The sequence below is a fragment of the Alligator sinensis genome, unplaced genomic scaffold, assembly GCF_000455745.1.
Source record: "Alligator sinensis unplaced genomic scaffold, ASM45574v1 scaffold1089_1, whole genome shotgun sequence".
NCBI classification, from domain to species: domain Eukaryota; kingdom Metazoa; phylum Chordata; order Crocodylia; family Alligatoridae; genus Alligator; species Alligator sinensis.
In genome coordinates this window covers 1,012,280-1,021,959 of record NW_005842030.1, presented here as the reverse complement: position 1 = coordinate 1,021,959, position 9,680 = coordinate 1,012,280, and the positions used below count along the sequence as shown (strand labels likewise).

At 42.1% G+C, this 9,680-nt stretch overlaps 1 protein-coding gene across 1 annotated transcript in view; it reads left to right on the top strand.

Annotated features, from left to right (window-relative positions):
* The first annotated feature begins 1,840 nt into the window (after positions 1-1,840).
* The window catches only part of TENM4 (teneurin transmembrane protein 4), a 520,289-nt gene continuing 512,449 nt past the window's right edge, over positions 1,841-9,680 (top strand). The window contains 1 exon segment of the mRNA XM_025202552.1: positions 1,841-1,913. The gene's annotated coding sequence lies outside the window, so the exon portion shown is untranslated.

The following is a 9,680-nucleotide window of genomic DNA, read 5'->3' as shown; positions in this document are numbered from 1 at the left end:
GTTCTGTCTCTGGTGGGGTGGCGGGGGGGGGGGGGGGGGGGGGGGGGGGGGGGGGGGGGGGGGGCGGGATACTTATACTGGCCCATCTCTTGCTTTCTGCCTTTTCAACATCCTCTTCCAGAGAAGGGAGCACATCGACTGACTGCTATTCTGATCCGTGCAAGCAGCAGCAGGTTTTTCGACCCTTCTGTCCCAGTCTGGTCATAGTCTAGTCTTGGGTAAAATTCCTATCCAAGCGTCATGGTGTCATCCATGGGTGTTTTACCTTTGATTTCAATGGGGCAGGATATCAGCCCAAAGATAAACCCTCTATTGAATGTACTGTAGACCTCAAATGTACAGCTCATTCAGAGTGACAGGGTGTAGGGATGTGTGTATGTAGCACCTCTTTGTTATCATGAAATGCCTTGATGAAGGGTACATGACGTGTGTGCATCAGCTGGTGATAGTTTTGCAAAGCTGCCTTAAACCCTGCTTAGCTAAGGTTTAGTTAATGCCCCTGAGACTTCTCAAACCCTGTCTCCCCCCACTTTATCGGAAGACTTCTGGATATCTAAGACCTTTCATAAACAAAGGCTTGTATTGTATATCGTGCTTCTGAGTTTCCAGAGAATTATTAAAATGTGGTTTGTTTAATGTGCTTAAAGTATGACACTCCCTTTGACGGTGAAAGACATTTCATTTGGATTGGGCTCTGGACTCTTGTTCACTCCTGTTTCCCTAGACAAGACTGAACATGGCTTCCTTGCTCCTTGTTTACACTACTGAGCAGCAATGTTTTGCTGTCTGACATGAATTTGGTCTTTTTTTTTCTCTCTCGCTAACTAGCCCTGTTGCTCAGTTCCTTGTGGTTAATTATTGGTCTCATCCTTTTTTCCGGTGTGTCTTTTCCTGCTCTGTTACTAGATCCAGGGAGGAAAAGTGACTGAGGGAACTGAGCACGTGACCAAGGAGCAAAGGACTTACTGACCCCCTGGGGAAGCTTTAGTTACTAGCTGCCGCATTTACATGGCTAATTGCATGGAAAAGTTGAACTAAGAGCTTTGCACCTAGAGCTGGGTAAACAGAGAAGGGAATGATGGTTTAGATCATTTTTGTTGCCTGCCCAAGATATTGCACAGATGCGTAGATATGCAGTTCCAGTCTAATTGTTTTTATTGCTTATTTCTGTCGGGATAACATGTACAGGCCCCAGTTGGGTGGAAGCACTGTTGGGTTGGGTGCTTTGCAAGCAATCAGCTAAAGTGCATTAATGCACGTGTAGACACAACCCAGCACTAATTTTAGTGCCAGGTCTGCCCAGCCACTAGGGGCACATGGCAGGGCTGCAGGGACTTGGCACTAACTATACTTGATTGTTTTCTAAACTTGATTGTTTTCTATACTTAATTGTTTTCTAGGTTCATCTATGATGCTTAGGGCTGTGATTTGGTGTTGTCGTTTCCCTAAATAACTATGTCAGTACAGACCACAGTGTGGACACAGTTAATAAGGGCCTCATGCTGTTGTCATTTATTCCTCTTTCCATATCTAGGTGTAAGCCCTTTAATGCCCTTATAACTGGCCGCGTTAAGTGGAGCTGCCCCACTTTCACTGCACTGAAGTAGTTAAAGCAGGAGCATGTTTATTTGTAGATAAGGCCTGGGAAGGGAGAGCTCCAAAGGGCTTAACATCTGAATAGACAAGGCAGACAGAAACGAAAGGGAACTGGAGGCACAGAGAGAGTGAAAAGCCTTGCCAAGCATCACACACGAGGTGAGCAGCAAAGCTGAGAACAGAAGATGAGTCTCCCGAGCTCTGAAACTGCTCTGGAGAGCTGCTGTTCTGCTTTCTGTGGAGTGAGACAGACTGGTCTTCATTGTGCCTTTGTATCAGTATGGCTCTGGACTGGTTCCATCTCCGTCGGCACAAAGGTCATGTAAGTGAGAGGAGATGCAGGCCCTTTTCATCTGTTTTCCTGCAGGCTTCCAAATGCATATTTTACCTGAATAATCTCAAAGTGCTCTGGGGATCAGGGCCATGTTGTGAAAAAAAAATCAAAGCAAAAGGTCTCTCTATCATCGTTAGAGATTGAAATTTTATCTGCCATGTTCTGGCGCCAGGCAGAAGGTTGAAAACAGGCTGTAACTGTACATACAGAGAGCTTGCTCCTGCCCTGGGCAGATGGATTTCCTTAACTTAACTCTCTGGATCCTTAACTTTGGATTTAGATTAATCACTAAACTTCCGCCTCCCTATTTATTTAAATTGTTTTAAAGCGCTATATTTGAAGGCAGTTTGTGAAAGTACCTGCTTATACACCCTTGGAGATTATGTCCTCAAGTCTTCTACCTGGTAGATACTAGATAGCAAGAGGACTGACTATGGCAGTGGCTTGCCTATGCTGCCCTGCCAGTTCTGCTTATGAATACATGCCTTGTCGGCCAGCATGCCTTGTGTTTAAGCTAACGTGTATAACCATGACCCATGTTTCAAAAATACTTTTAGGGTGCGTCTACACGAGACTTATTAATGCATGTTAACATAATTTAATGCACATTATGGGTACACATCTACACATGTGCATCCTTAATGTGCGTTAAACAGGGCAAAATTAGGCTAATTATACCTAAATTTGATACCTGCAAATGAAGGTATCAAACTTAGGTGTAATTAGTTAAAGTACATTAATGCACACATAGACATGATCTGGCACTAACTTTAGTGCCAGGTCTGTCCAGCCACTAGGGGCACATGGCATGGCTGAAAGGACTTAGCACTAATTTTAGTGCCAAGTCCCTGCATGTGTAGACACCTGCCAAAAATCGCTTAATGGACATTAAATTTAATCATGCTTAAACACATGTGTACATGCTCTTACTTACGTTGTCAATTGCATTTTAGCATTTAACATTTTTGTTCCGGGTGCATAAACATGCTAGAAAGATCGGTGTCGCTGCCCAATAAACACGTACTTGGTTGTGGGTTAGTACAGATGCCTTTGAAGCTTTGTTCCCTTTCCTGAATGATTTGTTGGAAACCAGATAAGAAAATGGTATAGGCAGGTCTGCACAGTTGTGATGGATGTATAGAATATACTATTGGTTTGTCCTTTGTAAACAGGTGGGCTATACCATGGGTTCCTGAAATGCATAATGAGCTCATTCTGTCTCATGGTTCCTGCCATTAAAGTAGGTCATTCCTTTGGAGTAGTAGTATAAAACTGACTTACTGATTGATTTTAGATGTTATAGTCCTAATCAATAAGCTAACTGAGCTTGGTCGGTTTGACCTTTTGATCCCTACTTAAAGATTAACTCTCATTAAAGACAGTAAATAGTTAATACCCTCAGCCATGACTTACTGGGTTACCATATCCAGGGTTGTTCAGTTTCCATGACCAATCCAGTCCGTAATAATTTTTATAGCACTTTCCATACGTAGGTCTCCAAGCATCATCCAAAAAACCTAAGCAGCAACATCCCTATGATATAGTTGAAAAAACTGAGACACTGTGAGGTAACTTGCTCAAGGTCACCTGCAATGCAGTGGCAGAGATGGGAAATAAATCCAAGTCTCCTGATTCCTGGCCCAATGCTGTGTTCGTTAAGCCCCACTGCCTCCATCCTTCCATTCTTCTGAGTCTGACAGTGGAATTGTCAATTAATATGTGTTGTAATGTGGCCATCTGCCCTCTAGGAACTGGTCTAAGACCACCATTTGCTTAATATAAAACTGCCCTGGTACAACATGAGGATTTATTGGGCTTAATTCAGAGGTCATTGAATTAAGTTCATTGCAAGTCAAACCTGATGATCAGGTTGATTCCTTGTTGACTCACAAGACTGATTCATTTTAAGGAGACAAGAATCAATGCAGAAAAGGAAATGTTGTTGGGGTAGGTATTCCAGTTTTTTTGAGCATGTACTATGACAAATACATCTGTAGAGCAGGACATGTTGAGGCTCTTCTAATTTTGTGAGTATTTTTTTTCCTTTAAGGATTAGGATCTCTCTTTTTTTATTATTGTTCTACATGAAATGTTACAAACCACATTCTGAATAGGGTCTAAAAGACGGACATAGCTCATGTCACATAAAATGTCTGCAAGTATGTACCATGTGGTTGCCGAAGTTTGAAATGTTGCTGCTAGGCTTTCTTGACTGCAGGAATGTAGAGGCACCTCTAAAGGAGAAAAGGATTGCAGATGAGTCATTCCACTTACGGTTAATGGAAGGGCTGAGGGAGAAAAGGTCGGTTTTGGCAAATGTTCCGAATTGTTTTGTATCTTTACAAAATGGTTTTTCCAATGCATTCTGGGGAACGCAGCTTGTACAATTGGCTTTTGAAGTGATGCCTGATGTTGTTTTATAATTCCTACTGAAGACTCAAAATGTAGTGTCACTCCTTATGAGTTAGCAATCTTTCATCTTGAGCTCAGGAGCAACCATATCTGTAGCAGTCAAGGGGTTAGTGTGATATGGAAGATGCCTTTAAAATAACAGATTTGGGGCCTTTGTTTGTTAATGGAAATGCCCAAGTAAGTGAGGCTGGGGGGCTTTTTGGTGCTTGAGCAGAGACCCCTGGACACCTAGGGCAGTTGGTACATTTTCATCTGTGCCTCTATATATTCATTCTAATTCCATTCTCACATAGGGTTGCCAACTCCGACTATCCTGGGAGATTTCTTTTTTCCAACATGACATAATGTCATTAATTGTACTGTTCAACCCGTTCACAATATCAACCTCCCGGGTTGCTTTCAATAGTCCCCGGGAGATCAGTGCTGATTCTGGTAGACTCCTAGCCAATCCAGGAGAGTTGGCAACCCTATTCTTATAGCTAATCTTTTCTGCTTTCTCTGCCAGATGTTTATTCAGTGGGCAAAGAGTGTGAATTATGGTGATCTTGTTTTTAAGGGTATAATCCCAGTGCCTTCTGAATCACCAAGGATGTCTGATTCCCTGATTTCCACTGGCTTGTTCATTTGCAAAGCAAAATCCCAGGGGATTTCCACTGTATCATTTTGTTACTGGGTCAGGGTTGTGATCCCCATCATGTCTAACTCATAGGAAGATGGCATTGGCTGTACAGATCTCACTGAAGGACACGGTCTGTGTTGGCTTTTGAGTGTAAAGGTCTGTACATGGTGAGTTGTTTCTGGTCCTCCTGCACAGCTGTCTTAATTCTTCCACAGTTTATTATGCAAACAATGTAAAACATGACAGGGATGGCATGGATATTAATCTAATGGATATTAATACCCAGAAGACGTTCTTGGATTACAGGAGTTGACAGATCCTCTTGTACAGTACATTATTTTCTTTTTAACATCAGTGTGGCTCATGGAGCCTTATTCTAAAATGCCAGTGTACTTGCAGGTTCCTTCATGAGATACAGGGTCATTTACTTCCTCTAGGATTAAACTTTGACCATCCTCCCCACCTTGCAACTTTGCTGAAGTTCAAGTGCCTTGTTTGCCTAACTCAAACTGCATGTAGCTCTCACTTGAAAAGTTCTTAACAATCTTTTTCCTTTTCAGTGCTTTCCTTATCCATGAATATGGGGCTACATCAAAGGCCTTCTTGCAATCTATTCATACTACCTGGAGCCTTCATATCCAGTTTGTCCAGCTGGACTTGGTCTTTGGTCTCTCAGATTTTGTTTGCATCCTTTCTGCTCCCACGTGGCATATCTAACTAAGAAGGTCACAAATGTGATCAACCTCAGCAGTTTCCAAAAGCTTGAGGGACATGTGGTTATGGATGGTAGTTGGGAAATGTCTGATAACCTTTTCTTTTTGTTTTTCACAATTAGCACAGTGCTGCCATTTGTCATCCTTTAAGTGATAGGACTGCTGGGATTTTCTGGAAGTGTTGTGCTAATATAGGGTACAATAGCATAACTGAGGGTGAGGGGGAACATCTGGGTCATCAACCGAGGCACCATCTTTGTGCAGGGGGGGCACAAAAATAGGCACTGCCAGCGCCACAGCAGTTGATCATCCTGCTGCAATGGGCACGGTGACAGTCCACTCTGCTGTGTGCATCGTGGCTTGTTCAGGCACAGACCTGCCTTGTTATGCCTTTCCTGGGTACAACAACACAAAGTGTTTTAACTACTGATGCCATCTGATCCTGGGGCTTCCTAGTTCTTTGTTTTTTCAAATGGTCTTTTCATTTGTTCTATCCTTCTTTTTCGAGTTTCTTATTGATGAACTTTTTTTTTTGGCATCTTGAATCTGTGCAGCGTTGATGTGGTTAACTTGATTATCTCTTAAAATGTCTTCCTTTGATTAGTAAAAAACTTTACTTATGCTATTATGTCCCTTTTTTTGTTGTTTCTGAGACTGTCTTGTCTCAGTTCTTCCATGGCTATTTTAAGTTGCCTGGCTGGCTCTCACACATTTCTTATGCATTTTCTCATTGTTTTTGATACGATTCCCTTCACAAGTGGCATTAAGATGACATAATCTCTCGGTTCTCTAAGATCTTTTTTTCTCAAGCTGCTTCTGCCATGAAGATTGTTAATTTTTCTAATGGGTTGCTTGGAGAAAATGAGTTGTAACTTTTAACCCCATAATTTCATAGACTACTTCAACAGAAGCTAATATTAACTGCTGAGTCTCAATAATCCCATGGGTTTGCATTTGGAGTAAAGCTTGATTGGCTTGTATTGCCATCCAGTTTAGCTTAACATAATTTACAGTTTCTCAAAGTGGAATCTCGATGATCTTTCCACAGTCAAACTTTTCTTTGATCTTATTGCCAATTCAATCATTTTTCCCTTTTATTTTAATTATTTACATTAGCGGTGCTGAACCTTTTGGCCCCATGGGCCAGATGAGTGGCACAGGGCCAGTCCTCAGGGTGGATTGAGCCCCACACGCCAGGATTGGCCCCATGCCATCTCCACTAGGCCCCAGGAGCTCAGATTGGGCCCTGCACTGCCTCTGCTTGGCTTGGCCCACCCAAATCAGGCCCCATGCTGCCTTTGCCGAGTCCTGTGTGCCCAGATTGGACCCTACACTGTCCCAGCCCTGCACTCCTGGATCGGGCCCTGGGCCACCTCTGCCTGGCCCTGCACATCTGGATCAGTCCTTTGTGCTATCATTGGGCTTCACTTCACCTTAGCCCCACAGGCTTCCCACAGGTCCAGAAATCTGGCAGCAGTGTGCAAAGTGGCAAATAACATTGCCGCCGCTTCCAACTTTTCAGACCCATGGGCCAAGCAACATGGCTTCACAGGCCAGATCTGGCACCCCTGATTGACCCTGCTGCTCTCTTACCGGGTACAGGTTGAATTGTCTCCAATGAGACGTTTTATTTTTCTGATCATGAAAGACTTAAGAGCAGGAATTGGGATATTTAAGTACCTCTCAGAACATCTTTATTCAATAACTTTTAATGCAAAGTTGAAATTTATGTAGTTATGATGAAATCAAAGTGTAATAAATCATTACAAGAAATGTATCACAGCAGCAAAGAACAGTTAATCACTCAGGCAGGTTCAGCAGTGATAAGAGTGGAAAGGGACAGCGTGTCAGGATGTGTTTCTAACTGGAGGCTCCGATCACAAAATAGCACCTCTTTAAACTGGAGGGTCTGATCACAAAATAGCACCTCTTTTTTCTACTTTTTTATTTTCATTATTTAAGCTGCATGGCCTATCATATTAATTTTTTTTTCAACCTGGAGCTAAAATGTGTTGTCTGAAACTTCTTCAACTCTAATTTATTTTCTCTTCAGAGACACCCCATAATAATTGTGAACTCTCAGTGGCCTAAAACCTTTGCCCTCTTTTGCTTCACATTACACTGCCTAATTACTCCTTTTGCCTTTGCTATTTACAATTTCAAGCCCAGCCTGACTCGTATTTAATTCGGCTTCAGAGCTTTTCTAAAATCTCCATTTTATAAGCAATTAATATAATCTTTCTTGAAACCTTCTTGGGCTGTGATCTGTTAAAAAATCTGTTGCAGTCCCAAGGAAGGCTTCTTTTCTTCAAGGATATCAGTGAAAGCATTGTGTTTTTGTTTGAAAGTAAAGACCCCTACATCTGGGGTTATTCTGCTTGGAAAGCAGTCCAAGATCTACATTCTCTTTTAATAAAGTCATCCTTGGAGGAACAATTTATGGCTTTTATATTTTATCCAATACATTGGTTTTAATTTCCTCAGTTTCTTTTTGACTACAACAATGAAACTTTAAAATGATTGTCTTTGTTTTGCTAGGCTCATTGCACCTATACCCTCGTTCCAGCCACAGCGAATGACCTCCTTTGGTCTAGAGGCAAAGGACACCTTTCCTTTCCTCTCCGTGCGAGATCACTTTAGTCTCACTTTCTGTACTGTGCATGGCAGAACAGTTTTCCCATCTGAACAGTCATATTTCCTAGACTACACTCAACTGGGTCCCCCCCAATTTGTTCACAGTCCTGTAGCAAACCTATCGCATGTATTCCAGGAACCCCAGTCACATGCATAGGGCTTCTTTTCCTGGGTGACTTCTGGTCCATCATGGATTTTATGTTTCTAAACATTTCTATGGGTTTCTTGATGACTAGGGTACACAGGGCCATACATGGGGTCATCCCAAACTGAATGCTAAAGTCCCACTATATAGTTGTTATTCATACTATTTGTATTACTGTGGTATTTGGTCATGGACTGGGATCTCCTTATGTTAGGGGTAGTACAAATGAAGAAGAAAGAGGGTTCTTGCCTCACAGAGCTTGTTCTTGACATGAATAGTGATTGCAGTATTTCCCTCACCCCTGGTGATTCTATGATGAATCAGATATAAGGCCTGATTTTTCTTTTCATAGCGGTTTAATACAGGGAAGTGAGTGGTGTAAAATTGAAGTGAGGTAAGGATTCATCCTCCTGCATCTCATGTAGTTAAAGACAACTGATGTTGAACTAATTTTAGTAACACAAATAGAATTGCTGGCTGCTTAGAGCCAATCCAACTATATGCCAGCAACCTCTACAGGCAGGAAGGGAACAGCCATTTGCTCCAATAGCTGAGATGCCCCAGGCACTTGTTTCTGCTAATACCCATTTTTATAGCACACGTCAACCTACTGATCATGTCAATTAATGCCAGTACTAAATAGGAAGGGTCAGATTCTGATCTCATTTACGTCAGTATAAATCAAGAATAATTAAATTATTCTGGATTTGCATGAGGGTAACTGCCATTAGACTGTCATGCATGCAGATGCTCCTGAATGAGTCTATTAACGCTGGTTCACCATTGCATTATTCTAGTTTTATATCGGTGTAACCCCCGGGACTTGGGTTTTGAACCCACCCCATGGAGTGTGCAAACAGGTTATGGAGCAAGGCTATAAAGTGATTATAGTTCCACTGACTTCACTGTGACTTCTTGCATTGAAAAAGGGCTGCAGGATTTGGTCTTACATCAGACTTCTTTTCTTCCCAGTCAGTCACTTGCCTTGCGGCCCTGTCCAAGCCCTTGCATAGAAAAAGTAGCAGCATTTATGAAGCATATTCAAGTCATCACAAAATAGCTGTGAGGAAATACAACCCAATACAGCAGGTTGAGGTTAATTCGAGATATAAAGATGCTCTTAATAAATGAATTTAAAAGAGACCATTTTTCACGTGACCCATTAGGATTTTTTAAACCCTCCTTCCCCTTTTCTTCCGTTCTCTGTTTAAGTCTGTTCCTGGTCAG